Here is a 24,727-nt window from a genome sequence, read left to right as displayed (position 1 = left end):
ATTAATATTATATCGTTTCGACTTTATTTTTCGTTGACACCTTTGTTCCACCGCGTCAGCTTGTTGTGCCACCAAGCAAATTAACTCTGGTTTCGCGTTTTAACTGCAAGAAAAGACAGTTCTCTTGCACGATCTGCGTACGATCCCCGATGGTCCAAGAGGTTAAGCAGCGTTCCTTCACCCTGCTCTTATATCCCAGCTCCTTGTTCTCTCATTTCTTCCAAGTGTTATACAGTCAAACATGCTTGGCGCTTACTTGTGATAATTCCGCCAGAGAATGTTGATTTTATTCACGTGATAAATATAATTGGTGATCTTCTGGTGGCAAAGTGCTCCGTTATTGTGAAAATGTTAGAGTAAGTTGTTCTGACGTACAAGAGTGGGTGGGTGGGTGCTGTTCATATACACGAGTGGGTGGGTTGGTACTGTTCACATACACAAGTGGGTGGATGTTCGTTAGGTGTAAGACTCTTGGTGCAAGAGTGAGATTTTGTTCTTCATATGAGAGTGAGCTTTTATTTGTGTTCTGTTATAACAGAGGACGGGTGTTCGTCAGATGTTAAAACTAAATCATTAAATGAACAGAAAATGGGTAGAGGCAGGTCAGTTCTGAAAGTGTAGCATTCCAAGCCTATGACACGAAAAGCGGTAACATAGGAGCTAAACAATGTGCATGTGAATACAATGTACATGCGAAATGGAAATTATTCACTATTAGCAAATCTCTAGAACCCCCAAATAACGGATGTGATAAAATTATAAAAAGGCCACTAGCCTTTTTATTGCAGAAGTATTAGTAACTGTGTATTATATTTTAAGGGGCCATGAGTTAGTTTTTTAAAAGTTGTTCAATATCAACAAATCTTTTTTTGACTAGTTGTATATGAAAAAGGATGCAATTGTTCCAAGCTTCAGTATTGCAACCTAAATAGAAAGATTTGTTTTTTTCAACGAATTTTACGCATTTTCAAATCGAAATTACAACCACAAGTTTCAAATTAAATCATATGACACTTATATCACATTAGCATATAATAAAAGGATCCATTTCAGCGGTTTTTCCAAAATATGTTTAGTTTTACTAATACAAAGAGTCAAAGTTCCATAAAATAATTATGCAAGTATATCATGGTTTATTACTATTATAAAATCAATAGATGAACGTAAGACAAAAAGTCGAAACAGATTTGTAGAAACAAACTACATATAAGGTGTAAGTTTCATGTAAATTGAATAAAAAATTAAAGTTATAGAAACGTTTATGTTACTTTAAAATAAATAAGTAAAACAAAGTCTAAGGTTCTGCCATCTGTGGCCGAGGTTGACAAGCAATTTCATCCAAAATTGGCACCCTTACAGATAGGCTTACGTGCAGTCAGGTGTACAAGTTTCATGCAAATAGTCCGATAAACAAGAAAAAAAAAATTGCATAAAACTAATTATTAAATATTTTTATTATATGCTATTGTCATAGCTGAGAGTCATAGACATGATTTCAGTTGACACTTGTGTTTGATGTTAATTTTTTACCATTTTGGAAAATTTGACAATTCAATATTTTTTTCTCCCTATTTATGCTACGATGCTGAGACTTGGACCAGATGAAACCCTTTTCATATATAACTTGTCAAAAAAGTTTGAAATCGAACTAGTTTTCATTTATTGCATATTTTTGGGCTCATGTTCCCTTAATTTCATCCTGACCTTGCGAGACCACCGACTGCATTATGCAAGTCAGAGATTGAATATAAATTCATTTGAAAGTATACAAAGAAGACGATGATGCGTTGACTGTGGAGAGGCGGTCCACACCAAGATCAAAATATAGTGAACTGTGGAGAAGGGGTACCCACACCAAAATATAGTGTACTGTAGAGAAGGTGTGGGGGGGGGGGGGTCCACACCAAAATATAGTGCACTTTGTAGAGAAGGGGGGGGGGGTGATATACAAGGATAAAGTTACAGGGAGAAACCGCATCAATTTTCACTTGCACCATAACCCCCGCTGTACTTGGCTGATGTACTTTAAACCAACGAGGAAGAATGTGGGAAGGGAACAATGATCAACGTGAGGACATCAAAGGTGAATATACAAAAGGTGAATTTAATGTTAATAAATGTCATGTTATGGAATGTGGAATAGGAGAACATAGACCCCACACAACCTATATATTATGTGAGAAATCTTTAAAGAATTCTGATAAAGAAAGATCTAGGGGTGGTTCTAGATAGAAAACTATCATCTGAGGACCACAAAGAATATTGTGCGAGGAGCCTATGCCACGCTTTCTAACTTCAGAATTGCTTTTAAATACATGGATGGAGATATACTAAAGAAATTGTTCACGACTTTTGTTAGGCCAAAGCTAGAATATGCAGCGGTTGTGTGGTGCCCATATCTTAAGAAGCACATCAACAAACTGGAAAAGGTGCAAAGACACGCTACTAAGTGGCTCCCAGAACTGAAGGGCAAGAGCTACGAGGAAAGGTTAGAGGCATTAAATATGCCAAAACTAGAAAACAAGAAAAAGAGGTGATATGATCACTACATACAAAATAGTAACAGGAATTGATAAAATCGATAGGGAAGATTTCCAGAGACCTGGAACTTTAAGAACAAGAGGTCATAGATTTATACTAGCTAAACACAGATGCCGAAGAAATAAGAAGATTCACTTTCGCAAACAGTGGTAGACGGTTGGAACAAGTTAGGTGAGAAGGTGGTGGAGGCCAAGACCGTCAGTAGTTTCAAAGCGTTATATGACAGTACTGGGAAGACGGCACACCACGAACGTAGCTCTCATCCTGTAACTACATTTAGGTAATTACCACAGTAATGCTACGATATGATCCGACATGGAGCAACTGGTGTGATTCAACCCGTCCTCTTAAAAATAACGTCACTTTTGGCTCGTATGCGCCGCTATGGCCAAATTTGGACGTAATTTGAAATGAAATTGACTCACAAAAGTGACGTACTGTTCCGTTTTGTGTTTGAGTCGTCCGGCCGACTCTAAGGTTAGAATAGATGACTTTCAATTCACGTTTTTCATAACGTTTTGAAACTTCATGAGAATTTCCTGCCCACCTAACCTACCAGACGACCCTTAACTTACTGTTGTTGAAAAAAAAATTCCCAAATTTATTTTCATTTTCAAATTACGTCCAAATTCGGCCATAGCGGCGCATACGAGCCAAAAGCGACGTTCTTTTTAAGAGGACAGGTTGTGCTATAACTTCTCGGGCACATCCCAGTGGTTTAGCATAAAACGCAAGGAAAATATATTTATTATTCTTACGGGATATTCGAGGGCGGCCAGCATGTAGGTGTTGAGGTGAGAAGCACACTGGAGGAGGGGTGGAGTAGCACGCCACGACCACCACTGACGACACAACACTGATGCCTGTCCTTCACGGCCCTGTTGATGGTTCCTGTATAAACACCACACAATCTTATGTTATATAGTCTTGGGCCACATACGGGAAAATAGTGACCGATATTTAACCTAAATTCAAATTAGTAAATAATAGAGGACAAATAATATTTACATGTAACTGTCAAAAAAGATATAGAAATTTATTTCTGACGGAAGTTTTGTTTCAGTAATAGGCTTTAAAGCCAACACGGAACCATTAGTGGGTGCAATATAGTGCCCAGCCTCATGTTTAGTTAGTACTTTACTAACCATGTGGACCATCGTACATATATTGACGTAATTTACAAATACAAACTAGAATTTGGCACAATTTCGCCCTTATTGAATTTGGAGGAAATGGAAAAGGTTTTGTGTTTTATGTTGCTAATAAAGCCTAACCTATTTTCCTAGGCCTAATATACGCTGAGGCCTAAAATGGTGCACATATGTGCTATACTATGCCTAGGTATATTTAAGTTTGGCTTTTAGCGTATTTTTTTCCGACCAATATAAAGTGAATAGTACCACATTCTACTCTAATTGTCATTAACGTCAATAAATGAACGATGGTTCACATATCTACAGTAAGTACTAAATGAACGATGATGCACACATCTACAGAAAGTACTATCTAAACAGGAGGATGCGTTGTTTATATAAATATACTTGAGAGATATGTTCACCTAGTAGCAAGTAGGTATACTCCTTGTTGTGGGGTTGCATCCTAGGGGGATGCAACACCCAGAATTGGGTGAATGTCATCCCCCCCAATTTGTATTGGGGGGATTAAATAGGTCAGCTATTTAATACATTTAAACAAAGTCGTCATGATTAAAGAAAGACATACAGGTTTCGAAAGAGGTTGCATAGATGCCTGATGAATCTTGAAGTAGGGTTCGTCCATCATTTACGGGTCCATATAGATCTTTCACCTTTTACTTGCCGAGCATTGTGGCTTAGTCTATATTTACTGAACAGTTTACGAGCTCTGAAGCACTACAAGGTCGTCAGTAATAATAACTTGAGGCTCAGAGCGCTCTTGTAAGTCTCGTAGTGCTTCGGCTCTCATAAACTGTTTAATACATACCAACTACGCCACCATGATCGATGCAGGTGTTGCAGATCTCGTAAGTGCGAGTTCTGAACCTGATTCACCATATAGATAGATGTTCTAAAGTAGACGTGAACACCAACATAAAGTAAATTTCCCTATGACACTAAAATAGGGCGGGTAATAAATCCAGACGAAGATACACGAAGGTTAGAGAAGACCTTGACTTTAATGCTTGGAAAATTGAGAAATGCAGCTCGTTGTTGATAAACATAAGATATAATACACAAAAATTGTTAAGTAAGATTGTCAACAAAAAAATCGAGTTATGATTAGTATCTGAAACATTAAAACAATGGCATAAATTATTTATATAATACCACCAATGTGCCCAGGTGAACCATCTAAGCTTCGAAGCTGTAAAACTTTTATATGAACACCCAGTATCTAGAACAGCCCATCATCAAAACAAAGGACCGTCGTGTTCACAACGTATAATTTACCACTTTACAAAATTAAAGTGAATGATCTTCAAATTATGCGACGAAGGATGACCAAGTTAACCCAGGGCATCAAGGAATCTTGTTTACGAACGGAGAGTGAATAATTTAAGTTTACATTCCCTCAAACACTGTAGAGTAGGACGCGGCAAGACAGTAGGCAATAATATATTAAAGAAAGCTAACAAGAAAACTATACATACTGTATATGATCAACTCAGGACTAAACTCCAAAGCATGTATAGTATTTCTTTACATTTATAAAATAAATACCTTTACACAATAGCCTATAAATATTTAGTGTTGAGTTATTATGAAGCATTACGGAAGCATAGACTTTTTTGTCACATGACTATTAGGCCAAATGGGTTTGACTTTTTGTTAGAGATGATTTTCCTAAAGTGTTAGGTTCTTATTCTTCAGGAACATGTGTTAAGTTCTTGTTCTTCAGGTGTTAAGTTCTTGTTCTTCAAGTGTTAAGTTCTTCTTCAGGTACAAGTGTTGAGTTCTTGTTCTTCATGTCCAAGTATTATATTCTTGTTCTTCATGACCAAGTGTTAAGTTCTTGTCTTCTAGGTGCAAATATTGAGTTCTTGTTCTTCAAGTACAAGTGTTACATTCTTGTTCTTCATAAACAAGTATTAGGTGGTGTTCTACAGGTTAAAGAGTGAACTGGTGTTCTTCAGATGCAAGAGTGACAACACAAATGTGACCCATATGGTGCTCGGGGAACCTCAGTTTGACATGTCTGGTTATATAATATAAGTGGCAGCGAGTGTTCTAGCGGATGTTGTCACGCTGTTCACGATGAAATCACCAGAACCTGATTGATCAACTATTGTCGTATAAAGGGATCAAACCCGACCCCTTGCACTCCGTAGGCACACGCACTACCGATTGGACTATGCTGTGTTTGCCTGAGTTAACCAGATGCAGTCCAAGAACTCTCAGCTGGGGTCATTCTTCACCATTGGCTTATCTAGCTTGACAAGGCTGTCTTTTCTGAACCTCCTTGCAGATACATTCCAAGTCTCTTGCGCGGTATGGAAGCCAAAAATGTTACAAAAATAGCAGAAACATTACCCTTTTCTCGAGTGCTCTACGCTAGTTACGATATAAAACATAATCCGATAATCCAGCGATATTGTGGTGATGTATGAGGGGCTGGCTGTAGGAGTCCCACGGAAGGACTGGCAAGGGGGTGTGTGACGCGTGGAGGCGTGTGGGCCTGACAGCCAGCCAGAAATCTTCGCCTCACCCACCTTAAGCACACCTGCCCACCTCTCGCCCACACGTTAAGGTTGGGTCAGCTTGGGTCAGGCAGACTGGGGGTGGAGAGGAGTGGGAGAGGGGGGTTGTAGGTGACCACTAGGGCACGTGCAACGTAGCATGGCAAGATGGAGATGGCACCTTGGGTGGGTATAAGGTGATGGCGTGTTTACAAATACTTGGTGTCGCTGGCGGTGGGTGCCGGGCACCAAAATAGCCCCCGGGCCGCTCCCATTTTGGTTGGAGGGGGGTGTAGGAGCCACCTGCCTACGAACGCCAAAATCACAATTAATAAACATTTGTATATCCATTCGTAATAAATTCTTGTCAAGTAACAAAACACTATGAGACGTAGGGAGGAGCCCTGTAACTAACGGGCATAAGAACGATCGGTTAGAGGTATCTGTGGGTAGGATAAGAGTGATAATGTGAGTGATGGCGGCATGAAGGGCGCGAGCCGGCTGCCTGCAGGTATCTGGTAGCGAGAGGTGGTGGGCCGCCATTTACGTGTGTGCAGGCCAGCTGGGCTCTTGAAGAGCAGTCGCCCCGCTGCCCAGTCCGAACCCCGACCAGGCTAAACCTTCCTCCGCTCGGCCGAACAACAAGCCTCCGCAAGTGTTTACGGTGTGTATCCGGCAATAGAACAAAGCCTGAAGAATCTGTAAAATAATCTTTGCCGGGGGAGAGTGTGCCGGCAGGGCCATTGGAGTATACGTGTGAGAGTGGTCAGTGTCGCGCGCGGTCCATTAGTGTTCCCAAGTGCAAGCCAGTGTAAGTGTTCGTCTGTGTGGTGTTGCAGGAGTGGTCCCTCCCCCTTTCTCACAAGCTGCGCCGGCCCCTCCGCAACAGCCAGCCCCGTCAACACTGCCTGCAACTCAACGGCCAGCAAGTGTTCCTACCTTTTAGTAGTAGTAGTGTTGTTGTGGCAGCCCACAATGGCGGCACGCGGAGGGGCCCGCCAGCTGCCCTGCTCTGCTATCTTGCTTGGGCCCGCCAGCTGCCCTGCTATCTTGCTTGGGTCGTGTCACACGCGTGTCCCGTCATGTCAGTCATCTTCTTAACATCTCCAGTCTCTTAGCAACGAGGCGGAAATTGTAGTTCGTATCTGTAAAAGTGTAAATGTTTATCACTATCTCGTAACGTTTTATCATTCAAATTCGCCAAGACAAAGCAGAAATTATAAACAATTGCTAAATAATATTGTTCAACTTGCACCATAAAACGTTAATATAGAATATTAACCTAAATAAGAAATGATAATTGAATTGGGTAAATGAATCTGTGAAAGCCTAGTCAGTCCTGGACACATTACTGGACCGAGCTTAAAATGCAAAATAAATATTTTCTTAGCAAGCAATGATGAGGCTTGCCGTGTGGCCCTGGCAAGAATTCCTGATAAACTTTTTTAACATCCTTTGAAGATTATTAGGACATTTGGACTGGTTTGCAACTTCCCACAAGTCATTATTATGCAAAAAGACCCCTTTCCCAAGAAGCAAGTGGCTAAGTATATCCAAGGAAGCCTTTAGTGGGTGTTGACTGATGTTACCCACTCCTGCCTTGAGCCCACAGTCTGCTTCTCCTCCTCCTCAGTGTCGTATTGTTGCGAATCTGTCTGTGGTTTTAAGTGTGTAATTAGCTAATGATACGTTTTCCTCAGTAAGTTAAGATAAAGAATGATCGTATGTGAAAAGATGTTTATGAATGGGGGGAGTCTGAACGTTTCCTAATGGTAGAAATTGACTTAGTTACACAAGAATGCAAGGGGTAATGGAGTCTACAGAATACAGAGTTCTGTACTGCCAAACAGAATACAGAGTTCTGTACTGCCAAACAGAATATACAACTGTCCCCGATAGCAGGGAAGGTTTTTTTCTTTATTAAATAATATACAATATAAAGATCATATTTACATCAATTTATAAGAGAAATACTACATTTTTATATATTTTATATAATTCTCAGTAAACCAGTTTCCCATATTATCTAGTTTAAGTGAACAGGGAAGTTGAACACAATAGAGACAATGGGAGAACGCAAAGCCTTTTATAACTGTTGGCCATTACATGTAAAGCCAGATTTACATGTAACATATGTATATAATAATGATGATGGGAACATAATTTTTGAAAGTAACATTTGATTCTGAATGATCACTCTGCACTTGACTCAAGTTGTTAGAAATCAATGCATATTTGTGAATTAGGTGGGGATGAGGTTAGTACAGCAGAGGCGACTCAGGGATATATTAGGATGTAGTGATAGGTGATTAACAGTGGTTATAGTTTAGGTGTATGTTGAAAGGCTAGCAGAATGGTCATAATGTGCATACCATTGTTTGCAATGAGGTTTAAGCTGTCTTAATGATAAGAGTTTGGAGACTTGCACATGGCAGTACGGAAGTGTTTATTAAAGATGATAATTATCAAAAGAGCCCTAATGGTACTGCATGAAAGTAGCACTAGTGAAGGACATGTTTTGCTTAAGATACCGAAAAACGAAGGCAGACATCAAATAATAATATTGAACTAGCTCCGAGCAAAAATAATGCATATTCATTAATTCATTATATTCGCCTTTCTTTATTAATTTCAGTTACTTATATCGGAATTACATTAAGCATTTTGTTTTGAAAGTTTTACTTCTCATTACATTGAAAATTTTGTTTTGAAAGTACTAATTTATTTCTTGCATTTTAATAGGCTACAATTATTATACAATGTTGTAAAAGTGTAAAGTAATTTAAGATAAAGAAGATGATGTTTGATGTTCAAACAATTATGTTGCAGTAACCATTTCGTTGAAAATTTTAATTCCTTTACAATATTAAGTCTAGTACGACCAAACATTACAAATATTATAAGTAAAACTATTATCAGTGTTCGATAACAATACATCAAGGACAAGTTTTCAATCATATACAGTAGCTGCACATACAAATTTATACTAGCGTGTGGGAGCTAACTGTAAGAACCTCAGAGACGGCCAAAAAGGCTAACCTCCAGATATGATTGACACTGGACTTTGTCAGGCAAGAGTCATCATATCTGCCTATCTCTGCATAATGCACGGGGAAGTAAATTCCTACTGTTCAGAGTCAATTATAGTTGCTGGCAGGTCAGTAAGCAATAAGTCAGTAACGTCCTTAATAACTCCTCCAGACGTTAATTAGCCTTAAGCCCAACACCAAACCAAACCCATCACAATATCAGTGAGGAGTCTTAAAAATAATCGATGTGGAAATCTGAACATTGATGATATCACGAAGTACGTTGACAAGTAGAAAGTATCCTCCAGATACTTGACAGAGATTATTATGAAAATTGGAATTAGTTTCTATAAGCATCAGAGATTAAAAAGGAGTTAACATTGTGCTTCGTATTTTGAGTCCCCGAGCGTTTAAATGATAAGGATATAGTTTGAGATCCTTGGATTCCAGCTATTTATTAATTCCTTATCAGGTGCTGTTTTCGGAAACGAAATTAAACTTTTTTATGACATGATAAACTGTTCGGTCAAAAATAACTTCAAGAAACTATGGTCCTATCTTACAGCGGAATATAAATGTCCAAGGCTGGACATTGCTTTAAATCCAAATAAATTTAAGTCAAATAGGATTTAAGCCACAATAGGCTTAAATGCAATAAAATAATATTTATAATAATTAATAATAATTTTAGATATTTATATTACCCTAATATAAATGTATGACTTTATGTATGTATGTATGTATGTATGTATGTATGTATGTATGTATGTATGTATGTATGTATGTATGTAAATGCTTAATGTATGACGTTATTTATAGGCTGTTATACTAATGATTTAAAAATATCCATAAATATTACAAATAAAAAATAAGTTTGCTAACTTAAAATACTAACATAAGAAAATTGAATATTTTTAGTTCTTGGTGGGCTGCAGTGCCTCTTGAGTTATGAGTCAGTGGACACAGTGCCTCTAGAATTGTCGCTCAATGCCTCTTAGAATTGCCGGACAATGATGAATGGACTTGTGTCAGGAGTATGGGGGGAGTGCACCAGAAGTTAGCAATGGTGTTGCGGAGGGAGGCCTTGAAGACTGTATCTCATGCCAACACAGTCTCATAACTCTTGCTGTCCCGTGATAATTGTCCGAGCACCCGAGGCTTTGTGCCGAGTGCCACGGGGGCGGCTTTCTTGGCGGCGTGAGGGATTCAATTTCTAAATTTCTTTCTTTATTATGCACCCCATACCCATCCCGTGGGCGGTGGTGGAAAGGGTTACAGAGAGATATAATCGGTTCAGGAACTGAACCCATAGTTCGTTTAGCTAAGCAAGTGACAATCTTTAGTCTTGTACTTCTGTAGCATGATAGTTTTTGCTTTCAATTTGATGAGGAAATTTGTTTCGTAATGAACCGAGTGCTTGTTATTGCGGTTGATTTTTTTCAGTAAAACTTATGATTTTCGTTCATAATAGAGCTAATATTGAAACTTTTTAAACTGGAAATGTGTTGAATTTCTAATGTAAATCATGTGTATAGGTCTTGGTGTTAACAATGCATGCCATTAGTCATCCTTGTTTCATATGGTTATAAGTTAACGTGCTTGGTGATCCAACATTGTCCCCAAGATGTTCAATTCGCCCACTTTTGAACTCTAATTAACATATATCTATACCTTTCCTTCATGTAAACTAATTTATGAATCCATAATAAAGAAATACAAGTAATCATATTTACATGTAGATGACGCTCTGTATCAAATTTTATTTTTTATTTTTTACTTTTACGTTTATTAAAGGTTGGGAATGGTTTGGCATACAGTTATCAGGGACAAGAAACTTTGTTAGAATTATTGAAGCCCCATAGCACACAACCGCAAAGTAACTTGAACCAACAACCCGTTCTTCTGAATAGTACATCGCATTTGGACGTATAATTTCCCTAAGGCCAAAAATCTGTGTACTAAAAATGGAAGCCGCATCGCGAACTTGACATGATGTCCCGTTTTCTGTTCGTAGGCCCTTGGGTAGGTTAGGTTCGGGCAATTTAGCACAAGAGTTTAGCTCGAGAGAACGGAGTGCTGACTAGTCAAACCCAACACTGTTTAAAACCTGACACACTCATCTGAACGACGCGCACATCACCCAGTGCACCATCATGACTGTGGTATAAAATTACACGTGAAGGTTTAGAACCTATAATGTGCTTTGAGTTCCAATTTAAAATCATTGACGCTCATAAAAAAAGAGCACTGAGGAGCCAAGGCCGGTGAAGGCTATCTAACATTTATACAAACAAATGATCGAATTTGATAAAGCAGCCACTAATATTTTTTTAAAAGAACACTCGAACTCTTAGAAACTGTGCCTTTCTTTTGGCCGAGATGACCCAAAATCTAGAGTATTGGTTTAATTTTCAGAAAAATCGGCAAAGCCGCTCAAGCGCTGGGGCAATGACACATAGATTAACATGATTAAGAATTTCAAAACAATTTGTATTTCTCGGCGCTAAATGACACCTATATTAAATTCTAATAGATTTGCTTCAGCTTTAAACACTTGATTCGTATAGTATAAAAAAAGCTTTTTACAATAAAATTTTGACGCATTTCAGCAAATATCACCGTTTTCTTAATGCATTAAATTGACCAATAAAACTTATACAATATTTCTTTTGTAATGGGAAAAGTTAAGAAGTAAAGCGCAACTATTCTTGAAATTCGTAGTTGGGATAATACTTCTCGTTAAATGGTTAAAACAAAGCAGTAAAACCTAATGGTGCAAAACAGTCGTTCTTGCAATATATCCCACTAACATCTCCGCGAAAATAACATTACTATTTCCGCACATTTCTCCGAACAGACAGACCTTTTCTCTCTTTTTTTTTTTTTTTTTTTTTTTTTTTGCGAAGGATTTCAACGGTGTTATTGAGTTCTAGGTGTTGAAGACTGTTGGAGAGGGTGTGGAGGTGAGAGAGGAAAGATGATGTGTGTCCAAACCTTCCGTATTCCATCACTTGGAATACGGAAATGATGTACATCAGGCTGTCTTCTCAATGCATGTTGTTCATTATTCCAGCTTAAATTGTTCTTTACCACTTGCGGACTTGTCATGGTGGGATTAAACAATATTTTTGGTTAGCCTAGGTTGAGATTGATAAGTATGTCGAGCTTTTACCCGTTTACGCAACGATTGCAAATTTTTTAATCGATTTTCCTTTTTATTTTGAATTTTATAAACTTTTATGCACCGTGATTACATAGTTCTGTCACTCACTGGTTTTATTGAATGCTATATATATCTCTAGTTTACTTTAGTATTTAGTTAGTCTGCAATATGACGGTATTTTATACTAAGGATGATTCATGGATGTTTATATAATAATATCCATGAACCGAAAGGTGATAACGAGAGCCTATCCAATAATAAAAGGGTGGTAACGAGACCATATCCCTGTACATGTGTTCCCACGTCCTTGGGCAGATCGTGGCCTGGCGCACCTCCCTCAGGTCTGGGTGCAAGGCGCCTCCTGCGTTAATTCTGAACATGACCGGCTGAGCACGAAGCTAGGTAGAGTGCCAACTTCCGCCTCTCGCCCCCTCCCCCTCTCAGTGCCTTGCATAGTGCCATGACCCTGCCATCCTCAGGCACCAACGCTCTCCTATAGCTGCCCTATCCAAATAATCAGATATCTTTGATTTTAAGGGTTAGTGAATGCGAACTGCGAGTGTGTCAAGCAATTGTGGCTTAGCAGGAGAGAGAAGGACCTAAATATTGGCAGTGGCGCCCAGTTGGCAGGGTCCATGGCTATCAGGTGGCACACAGACCTTCCCAACACTAGCTCCCTCCACCTTCCCCATGAAGTGAATCATCGTGTTCGAAATTGATGTGTGTCAAGCTAGATCTAATAACATTGAAATACTGTGATGATATGAAAAATTGGTTTACTGAGAATTATATAAACTATTTATAAATTTAGTATTTTCTCTTGTAAATGTATGTAAATATGATCTTTATATTGTATATTATTTAATAAAGAAAAAATAACATTGAAACAATATCATTATGTGATACATTTGCCAGATTCCCACACCTAGAGTTCAATTGAACTATTAGGAAAGAAACCACATTTCAGTTGATGTTCAAATAAGAGGACGATAAGGAATCGAACGTTCACAAGCTAAAGTTAGCAAGGTTCCTTTGTTGGAACACTTAAAGCTGTACAATGTGCAATACACTCGTTTACTGCACACCGATCATCACTCATTATCCCATCCTGTAACAAAAATTTCGAGTAATATAATTTTTTCAATGTCTCGTGATTATTATTTGTTTATATTAAATTTTGTTCTTAGAATCGAGCAGCGACATTCCTTTGCAGTGACTGCATTCAGTAATATTATAGATAAGTTTTCATCTGAAATTCTGTTTTATGGTAGAAGCTTCGTGCAGAAACCTTGCAGAACAAGAAATTTCATTATGTCAAGTAAAGCCCAAGTCAACAGTTGCACAAGTTGGGACTGCCCAGCCATTTGTCTCAGAAGAGAGGTACCGTGTGCCTCCTGATTTACTTTACAGAATATATTAATGTTTTTCTGGCACAAACATCAGGAAACAGTGAACATTATAATCCGTTTGGAACAACCTGTGCTCTCGAATTGTATATAGCATTTTTACATATCTTTTTTCTTTATTAAATAATATTCAATAAAAAAGTCATATATACATAAATTTTTAAGGAAAATACTACATTACATACAGTTTATATCATTCTCAGTAAACCAATGTTTCATATTACAGAGCATGGACCTTAAACCCCAAATGTTATACTTGATCCTGCCTTGAAAGAACTTCAATATTTTGTCTACTGAGTAACCCTCCTGCCTGCCTATCCACACACATAAAAGAACAACTTTTTGCTCACAAAAATAAGATATATGCATATTATTGGTCACACCTATTGTTGTCCCTAATGCCCACCCTCAACACCCTATCATTAGTAGGAAGGGTCTCGTAAATATAACAATACAATAATTCACGTTGTTTTGAACCAATAAATTTAACATGAAGGGTTGCCCATATTACTCGCCAGTTAAAAAATGGATATGCCTCCTCTACTCTAGGAACTATATTTCGGAGTAGAACTTTATCGTATCTGCTTTGTACCGTATTTTACCCAACTGCCAAATAATGATGTACTAAAAGTCATATCTGCTCGCAAAATTGACGTCTCGGTTTCTATTCGTGGTCATCGGTTAGGTTAGGCTCCGGCAACTTGGTACATTATTTTAGTGACTTTCCGAACATCACTAAAGTGCAGCCCGTTACTGAAGAGGACGGGCTGCTTGGAGAGACAGTTTTTTTTTGTATAAACGTTTCAGTAACTGGTTGTTGTGTGAGATCACAGGGTGTTGTTTCCGCTATCGTGTACGCTTGAACACAGTACGGAACGCCTCTGCAATATGAACAAATCAGGTCGAACCAGCGACCTGGGAACTCCCAGCCGTGCACCTTACCCTCTACATCTCATGCAGAGACGTGATCCATTTTGTATTAACACCGGTACTTACTTCTTCATTTCTGCAGCTACCGGAGGCTGTATGAAGGGGAGTAGTACATAGTGTATCAAGAGCTGGCGACGTGATGCCAAAAATCCTATCACACGGGATGGTTAGCCATACACGGTCAGAGGACCTGCGAATAGAAATAGAATACATTGTCAATCTCGCGAGCTGCTACTATTTTCTAGTATGTCAGTTTTTGGCCTTAGGTCAAGTATACGTCAAAATGCGTCGTGCTGTTAGGAGGACGGATTGTGCTTTGACGGAGGACAGAGCGCCCGAAGGAAGGGCTGGCCTCCCTAAAACAGGCCGTCTGACCGCCCTAGTTAGCCTTGGTTGGATTAAGTTAGCTTGGGATAGATTAGTTTAGGTTCGGTAAGATTAGGTGGATTTTTAAAAGCCGTTAGTGAACCGTCTTGTGTATAATGTAACTTGTAGCCTATCCAATTTAGGGCTAGGCTTCCAGTTTTCACGCCTTCATTCATATCTAGTTGCCTCTTATGACACTAGTTTGACCCACTGCATAACTATCATATTATCGGCTTATCTTTCTCTTGTATACCTGTTGACTGCTAAAAGTAATATCGTCAACAAAATTGATATGTAGATACATTTTAAGGAAATCATCGCTGGCAAAATTTTGATCATATTTACGAGTATTAAAAATTACACGGCGTCATATGTGGACCATACCACATTGATAATATCTTAAGCGATGTTTGTGGAATATTATCTGAATCTGTTTGGAGACTGTGTGAACTATGAACCTTTGCAGTGTTCAGCGTTGTATATACAGTATATATAAGTGAACATACATACATACATACATATACTATGAGGCTGGAGGCATTTAGACATGCCAAAGCTACAAGATAGGAGACGAGGCAATATGATCACTCCGTACAAAATAGTAACAAGAATCGACAAAATAGATAAGGAGGAATTTTTTTAAATCTGTATTTTCAAGAACAAGAGACCGTAGACTTAAGCTAAGGATACAAAGGTGCCAAAAAACAGACGAAAGTTCTCTTTAGCAAACAGAGTTACAGAAGGTTGGAACTAGTTACGTAACCAAGCAGTGTCGTGTGACAGATTATTGGGATAACGGAACTCTACGAGCATACATGCGTAGTGTACAATATTTTCATGTCTTCTTTGTTTAGATTATATCGAAAATCACGCATATGTTGCTGATGCTCAACTCCTGTGGCAGGTCTTACTTTTTTAGTTTTTGTTTACTTTGGTAAAGTCACTAACAAATGTGATGCACAATATGGGTCATAGTGCTGATCCTTCAGATACACCGCTTGTTACTCTTGTGCACTTACATAACTTACATAACTTACATAACTAATGCTAGCATCGATAAATGCCGCCACGTTGACAGGAAACCGAAAACTTATAAAAGGTGTACTGTACTAGTTTGGGTTTCCATGTTTTGTGGGAAATTCGAAGTTCTCTCGAATATGAACGGTATTTGGCCATTCCTCAGAAAGTGACCCACAACGGTAGACTAACAACCAAGTTCCTAATTACTGCTAGGTGAACAGAGGCAACGGGTGCAAGGAGACGCGCTTAGCTGTCTTGCCCTGCCCAGGATTCGAACCTAGGACGTGCCGGTTGTGAGCCGACAGCGCTGACCACTGAGCCACAGGTTACCCTGTTCCAGCCATCATGCTGTTTTTTTCCAGTTATTAATTAAAGCAGTGTCTTGATATATTCGGTCTTGACGTTCAGCTTCGGCTTGTAAGATTCATTGGATTGACATCTTTTTAACGTATCTATCCATCGTAAAGCCGTAATGGCTCCTGTTGCTCCTGTGCTCTGCCCTGTTACTCGGACTGTTTCTTAGGTGACCCGCAGTGCAGTAGTTAGTGATCTTCTCATAACCGATTGGTCATGGGTTCCATCTTCGGCCACGTTTTCTTACACCCTTTTCTTATATATACCAAGCAGTAAGTAGATATTTTGGAGATAGTGAACTAGGATGTGTGTTGCATCTTGGGGAAAAGTCAGTAGTTAGCCTAGAGGAACCTCTATAAGCCTAACAGGCCTCCTGCTCCCTACAGTGAGAAATAAGAATGTCGATGGGTATACGAACCTCCAGAAAGAGGCATGTTTCTATTTTTATGAAGAATTCTTTTATTATTTGTCCTAGTTCAGACGATTTTTTGTCGACTTATTAAACAATGTCTCAGCTCTAGATAAGGAGCCGACAGCTTTCAAGTACCTACAAGACTTCTTCCCTAACCTGTCTTAGGCAAAGGTCAAAGCAAAGTTTGAGGGGGAATAATAGCATTTGATTTTCATTATTGATTAATAGATCGCTTTATTTCATTAATGAATGAGTGGTATTGACGAGCGTATCAACGATCTTGATACCGGTATCAACAGTATCTACTGTTCGGGCCACAATAACAAACAACGGCTATGATTGGCCAATGAGGCTTGCAGGAAAGAAAACACTGATTATGACTGTGGACTATCTAATGCAATTATTAGAAACATACAAATTAAAGAAATTACTTCAGATTTATAAAAAAATTTTTTATAAAATTGTATATTTTCTTTTTAATTTTATAAAATGAAGAACAATTTTATTTATATTATTTTTAAGCTGCATCTTTTTTATGAACCCATCCTTGCCCTTGTGTAGCAGTGCACAATAGAAAGTTGTACTTTCATATTCGTACATTGAAACGTGTGTACAGTCAAATGTAGTTGATTGTAACCATGATATATATGTGCTTCCGCCTACAGTTTAGACCTATTGTCTTGTGTATGACCCTCTGTCCTGTGTGACAGTGAATACCAGCATATACCTCTTGAATTCCTCAGATTAGGCAAATTGTAATGAATTTTTGTCATTAGAGATGTTAATAATAATAAATGCTATAACAGCCCACTACTGGCTCACCATAGCATATGCTACTTGAAACTTTTGTTTCGAGTAGCTGAATCTGAATGAAGTAAATAGGTACCTGGGAGATAGACAGCTGCTACGGGGTGCTTCCGGGGGGTGTGTAACAAAAAGGAGGCCTGGTCGAGGACCAGGCCATGGGGACGCCAAGCCCCGAAATCATCTCAAGAAAACCTCAAGATCTCAAGATAGCAATCTCTCTGGCCATCTCTCACAAGTTTGGGCTGAACCAACAATGCGTCACCTGAACCGTTCTGGGTTTTATGTGATCTTATTCCTCTCAAGCTTCTAGATCTTTCTCGTAGTGGTGAGGGAGGGATGGTTCGTGCCAACTATTGAAGGAGTCCGCCAGAGGTTTTGTGTTAATTGTTTCAACCTCACGTTTCCTCGGCACTTTATTGTTACCATTGCCACAGCTTGTTGATTGTTACCAGAACAACGTGTTGTGGTGAGTTACCAGTGCCACGTGCTGTAGAGTGTAACCAGTGCCACGTCTTGTAGAGTGTTACCAGGGCCAGGTCCTGTAGAGTGTTACCAGTGCCACGTCTTGTAGAGTGTTACCAGTGCCACGTCTTGTAGAGTGTTACCAGTGCCACGTCTTGTAGAGTGTTACCAGTGCCACGTCTTGTAGAGTGTTACCAGTGCCACGTCTTGTAGAGTGTTACCAGTGCCACGTCGTGTAGTGTTACCAGTGCCAACTCTTGTAGAGTGTTACCAGTGCCACGTCTTGTTGAGTGTTACCAGTGCCAAGTCTTGTAGAGTGTTACCAGTGCCACGTCTTGTTGAGTGTTACCAGTGCCAAGTCTTGTAGAGTGTTACCAGTGCCACGTCTTGTAGTGTTACCAGTAACACGTCTTGTTGAGTGTTACCAGTGCCACGTATTGTAGAGTGTTACCAGAGCCACGTCTTGTAAAGTGTTACCAGTGCCACGTCTTGTAGAATGTTACCAGTGCCACGTCTTGTAGAATGTTACCAGTGCCACGTCTTGTAGAATGTTACCAGTGCCACATCTTGTAGTGTTACCAGTGCCAAGTCTTGTAGAATGTTACCAGTGCCAAGTCTTGTAGAGTGTTACCAGTGCCAAGTCTTGTAGAATGTTACCAGTGCCACGTCTTGTAGAATGTTACCAGTGCCACGTCTTGTAGTGTTACCAGTGCCAAGTCTTGTAGAATGTTACCAGTGCCAAGTCTTGTACAATGTTACTAGTGTCAAATCTTGTAGATTGTAATCAGAGCCAAGTCTTGCTGATTGTTACCTGTGCCAAATCTTTTAGTTACCAGTGCCAAGTCTTGTAGTGTTACCAGTGCCAAGTTTTGCAGTGATATCAGTGCCAAGCTTGTAGTGTTACCAGTGCCAAGCTTGTAGTGTTACCAGTGCCAAGTCTTGTAGTGTTACCAGTGCCAATTATTGTTGATTGTTACCAGTGGCAAGATACGGGGATTGTTACCAGTGCCAAGTCTTATAGAGTGTTACCAGTGCCAAGTCTCGTTGATTGTTACCAGTGCTGCATCTTGTACAGTGTTGCCTGTATTTCGTGTCGCTTCCAGTGATATATATATAAGGTTAAACAAAATTGTCTTAACATTTTTTTTGTTATTGACACTGTTCATTAGCTTCCAGGAAGCACACAAAACCAATCAAAAAGTCTGTACCTCTGGTGGGGCAGCCGTAGTGGACCGGAGAAGTTGCATAGTTTTTATCATTTTTATAGTAAAAAGGTGAGGTGGCGCATGGAATAACTATGACGATTTATTTTAATTGTATTAGACTGGAGAAATGTCACAATTGGAGTACCACAGGGTTCAGTTCTTGCACCAGTAAATGTTCATTGTCTACATAAACGAACTACAAGTTGGAATACAGAATTATATGAACATGTTTGCTGATGATGCTAAGATAATAGGAAGGATAAGAAACTTAGATGATTGTCATGCCCTTCAAGAAGACCTGGACAAAATAAGTATGTGGAGCACCACTTGGCAAATGGAATTTAATGTGAATAAATGCAATGTTATGGAATGTGGAATAGAAGAACATAGACCCCACACAACGTGTTAATTATGTGAGAAATCTTTAAAGAATTCTGATAAGAACATTAGAATAAAGGTAACTGCAGAAGATCTTTGGGCCCATACGATGCAGCTCCTATTCTCCTAGCTCCTGATGATTTTATATCCATTCTATTGTACGGCGATCAAAACTGAACTGCATAATCTAAATGGGGCCTAACCAGAGCAAGATATGGCTGAAGAACAACACCAAGTGTCTTATTAGTAACTCTTTGATTAATAAATCCCAGTATCCTTATTACGAACATTTATGCATTAATTTTCTGATTTTAAATTCTTACTAATCATAGCTCTCAGATCCCTTTTGCAATCCGACTTCGCAATCTCAACACCATCTAGCTCGTACCTTGTAACTCTATCATTACCTGGCCTCAAAACCTTACATGTGTCAGCATTGAACTGCATCTACCAATCTTTTGACCATTTTAAAACCTTATTTAGATAGTCAGAAGTGATAGCGAGTCTTTTTCAGTGTTTATTATCCCCTCCCGATTTTTGTATCATCGGCAAATTTGCAAATATTGCTGCTCAAACCTGAATCTATATCATTTATATATATATATATATATATATATATATATATATATATATATATATGCAAACAAGCCTGAATGGTCCCCAGGACTATATACAACTGAAAACTCACACCCCAGAAGTGACTCGAACCCATACTCCCACAACTGGTATGTACAGGGACGCCTTAATCCGCTTGACCATCACGACCGGACAAAAGGAAGTGATAGCCGAGGCTATATGAACCACTTCCCCGCCGGCACTCGGATGGTAATCTTGGGCATAGCATTTTATCAAATCACCTCATTCTTTGGGGCACACGTGAGGAACACAAATGCAAACAAGCCTGAATGGTCCCCAGGACTATATACAACTGAAAACTCACACCCCAGAAGTGACTCGAACCCATACTCCCACAACTGGTATGTACAGGGACGCCTTAATCCGCTTGACCATCACGACCGGACAAAAGGAAGTGATAGCCGAGGCTATATGAACCACTTCCCCGCCGGCACTCGGATGGTAATCTTGGGCATAGCATTTTATCAAATCACCTCATTGATTCCTCACGTGTGCCCCAAAGAATGAGGTGATTTGGTAAAATGCTATGCCCAAGATAACTATCCAAGTGCCGGCGGTGGGGTGGTTCATATAGCCTCGGCTATCACCTCATTTTGTCCGGTCGTGATGGTCAAGTGGATTAAGGCGTCTTGTACATACCAGTTGCGTTGCTTCTGGGAGTATGGGTTCGAGTCACTTCTGGGGTGTGAGTTTTCAGTTGCATATGTCCTGGGGACCATTCAGGCTTGTTCGCATTTGTGTTCCTCACGTGTGCCCCAAAGAATGAGGTGATTTGGTAAAATGCTATGCCCAAGATAACTATCCAAGTGCCGGCGGTGGGGTGGTTCAAATAGCCTCGGCTATCACCTCATTTTGTCCGGTCGTGATGGTCAAGTGGATTAAGGCGTCTTGTACATACCAGTTGCGTTGCTTCTGGGAGTATGGGTTCGAGTCACTTCTGGGGTGTGAGTTTTCAGTTGCATATGTCCTGGGGACCATTCAGGCTTGTTCGCATTTGTGTTCCTCACGTGTGCCCCAAAGAATGAGGTGATTTGGTAAAATGCTATGCCCAAGATAACTATCCAAGTGCCGGCGGTGGGGTGGTTCAAATAGCCTCGGCTATCACCTCATTTTGTCCGGTCGTGATGGTCAAGTGGATTAAGGCGTCTTGTACATACCAGTTGCGTTGCTTCTGGGAGTATGGGTTCGAGTCACTTCTGGGGTGTGAGTTTTCAGTTGCATATGTCCTGGGGACCATTCAGGCTTGTTCATATATATATATATATATATATATATATATATATATATATATATATATATATATATATATATATATATATATATATATATATTTTTTTTTTAAATTTGTGATGGTACCACCTCTGGTGCCAATGTGGGGACCCATAGCCTCGGAGAAGAAAATAAAAGTATTCAGAGGAGACCTTGTGGTTTCTCACTGAACACTAATATTATCTTCTCCTACCACCCCCATTCTTTTGTATGTACACATATATATTTACTTTATTTGAACTTTGTTACAAAAAAGGAGTTATATATATATATATATATATATATATATATATATATATATATATATATATATATATATATATATTATGAATAACAGAGGTCCCAGGACAGAGCCTTGAGGCACTCCACTTACAACATTTTCCCACTCTTACTTAACCCTATTGATACTACTTGTGTTTCCTTTGGTATAGCCATGCCCTAACCCAACTTAATATAGCACCCCCAATACCATGAGCCTCTATCTTTTTAATCAGTCTTTCATGTGGCACTGTATCATAAGCTTTGCTAAAGTCGAGGTACACAACATCACAAATCTTACCACTATCAACTGCCTCAACTATGCTGGAATAAAATAATAGCAAATTTGTTAAACATGAACGGTCATTTGTAAAACCATGTTGTAAATCATTTATTAATTTATGTAAATCTATGTTATATTATTTATGTTAATTTATGATAAAGAAAAAGATCTAGGAGGTTGTTCTAGTTAGAAAACTATCACTTGAGGACCACATTAAGAACATTGTGCGAGGAGCCTATGTTACACTTTCTAACTTCAGAATTGCTTTTAAATACATGGATTCAGAAATACTAAAGACATTGTTCACGACTTTTGTTAGACCAAAGCTGGAATATGCAGCGGTTGTATGGTGCCCATATCTTAAGAAGCAAATCAACAAACTGGAAAAGGTGCAAAGACATGCCACTAAGTGGCTCCCATAACTGAAGGACAAGAGCTACGAAGAAAGGTTGGAGGCATTAATTATGTCAAAACTAGAAGATAGAAGAAAAAGAGGAGATATGATCACTACGTACAAAATAGTAACAGGAATCAATAAAATTGATAGGGGAAGAATTCCTAAGACTTGGAACTTCAAGAACAAGAGGTCATAAGATTTAAACTAACGAAACAAAGCTGCAGGAGAAATATAAGAAACTTCACTTTTGTAAACAGATTGGTAGACGGTTGGAACAAGTTAGGTGAGAAAGTGGTGGTGGAGGCCAAAACCGTCAGTAATTTCAAAACGTTATATGACAAAGAGTACTGAGAAGACGGGACACCACGAGCGTAGCTCTCATCCTGTAACTACACTTAGGTAGTACACTTAGGTAATCACGTGTTATAGTGTCAGAAATGCCACGTCTTGTAGACTTCTAGATGTTACCACTGCTAGGCTTAGGCTCAGCTATAAGTACCTCTGGGAGTTTGCAACATCTGCTGATGTAGATTTGACTAAATGTAAACTCTGTCAGCAGAACAATTCGTATACTTATATACTTCATTATATAATGGAATGTGAAAAAAGCGGAATTCAGATATAAAACCATCAATGGAGTTCATGAAATGTGTAAGTACTTCATTCATAATGATGTACTGCCAGGAATCTTAGCGAAGTATCCAAAGTTTGCTTACTATAGGTGCAGCCTGCACATGACTAAAGCTGCCGCCCAGTTGGGTGGGTGTGGTGCACCTGACTGTAAAGATACCGCCCAGTTGGGTGGGTGTGGAGCAATACTATAACTGTGTGACTCACCAAAGATGTAAAGTGCCTTGTATAGTGACTGTTGTGAGCCTCTTGTTGAATCACTTGTGATATGTGAATACATACACATGTATTTCTGTACATGTGTATGTAACATTAAGAATTGTGTAACTAGCTTCTACAAGACTGCCACTTGCTTAGCTAAACGAACTATGGGTACACTCAACCCTGGCTTAAACCTTGTCCGAGCTTTGATGCTTATATTTTTAAAATATTTTTCAAAATACGGGAATGGTGGACTCGAACGACCACAATCAAAATATCAAACCTAGAACGACCACAGGCAGGACGACGAACTCGAAACGACCATAGACAGAATGATGGACCGAGACGCCCAGAGGCAGACGACGGGGGAGCCATCCAGACGGCAGTAACGGAGGTGGAGGAATGCATCTGATGAGTGAGGTGGAAGGTGGTGTCAAGGAAGACTGGCAACACTAGCAGGCCCTGGCGAGACTCAGCTGGCAGCCTGACCCATGACTCACCTCTCCAGGTGGTCACCTAACACACACACACACACACACACACACACACACACACACACACACACACACACACACACACACACACACACACACACACACACACCATTTTCTTAATCACCACCTAGCTTTCCGTTGCTCCCAACCTTCTAAATGGTTATTGAGCGCACATCACATGTTCACGTTAAAGTCGAGAGGCAGTTTAGTAAGTAGTGTGGGGAATGGGCAAATATTATATGACTATATTGATGTGAATATTGGGGGCGGTAGGCATGAATACTTGGCAGGGTGCTGGCGCCAAGGTCGTCCAAAGCCCAGCCATCTCGCCCACTTCCACCCGGCTCCTCTAACTGGCAGAGAGGTATTCTTGGGGTTAACATATAGTCCATTTATATGCAACTCCCCGTGTACCCGGTTGGGGCCCAAGCTTTCACCTGTCATACTGCGAAGCTTATGTTAGTAATCGGTAATGAAGGCTGTCACGTAGTCTACACTAACTTACACTAGTAACCCCTGATGGAGGCCACCTAGCCTAGCCTCCTGATGGAGGCCGCCTAGCCTAGCCTCCTCTTGATGGAGGCCACCTAGCCTATCCTCCTGATGGAGGCCACCTAGCCTATCCTCCTGATGGAGGCCACCTAGTCTAGCCTCCTCCTGATGGAGACCGCCTAGCCTAGCCTCCTCCTGATGGAGGCTGTCACTTAGCCTCAGCCCATCCTCCTGTTTTGGTGGTACTTTATAGTGACGATGAGGACCATAGTATATATACCGACGTTCAATACAATTAGAAAGGAGAAATCGGACATATTGAATTTGGACAGACCAGAA

The 24,727-nt window shown here is 39.7% G+C and overlaps 2 protein-coding genes across 5 annotated transcripts in view; one reads left to right on the top strand and one right to left on the bottom strand.

Moving 5' to 3' along the window:
- LOC123758729 (glutamate receptor ionotropic, delta-2) overlaps positions 1 to 7,413 on the bottom strand; it is an 84,368-nt gene extending 76,955 nt beyond the window's left edge. Inside the window, exons 1-2 of one of the 4 annotated variants that reach the window (XM_069334536.1) lie at positions 7,136 to 7,413; positions 3,300 to 3,432 (exon numbers count right to left, since the gene is read on the bottom strand). The gene's annotated coding sequence lies outside the window, so the exon portion shown is untranslated. The remainder of the gene's footprint in view (positions 1 to 3,299; positions 3,433 to 7,135) is intronic. The other 3 variants (XM_069334535.1, XM_069334533.1, XM_069334534.1) reach the window with 3 other exon arrangements.
- The window catches only part of LOC138370322 (obscurin-like), a gene marked incomplete at its 3' end in the record, with an annotated part of 70,151 nt that continues 52,155 nt past the window's right edge, over positions 6,732 to 24,727 (top strand). The window contains 1 exon segment of the mRNA XM_069334531.1: positions 6,732 to 7,007.

The sequence above is a fragment of the Procambarus clarkii genome, chromosome 31, assembly GCF_040958095.1.
Source record: "Procambarus clarkii isolate CNS0578487 chromosome 31, FALCON_Pclarkii_2.0, whole genome shotgun sequence".
NCBI classification, from domain to species: Eukaryota; Metazoa; Arthropoda; class Malacostraca; order Decapoda; family Cambaridae; genus Procambarus; species Procambarus clarkii.
This window is presented reverse-complemented; position numbering and strand designations above follow the sequence as displayed.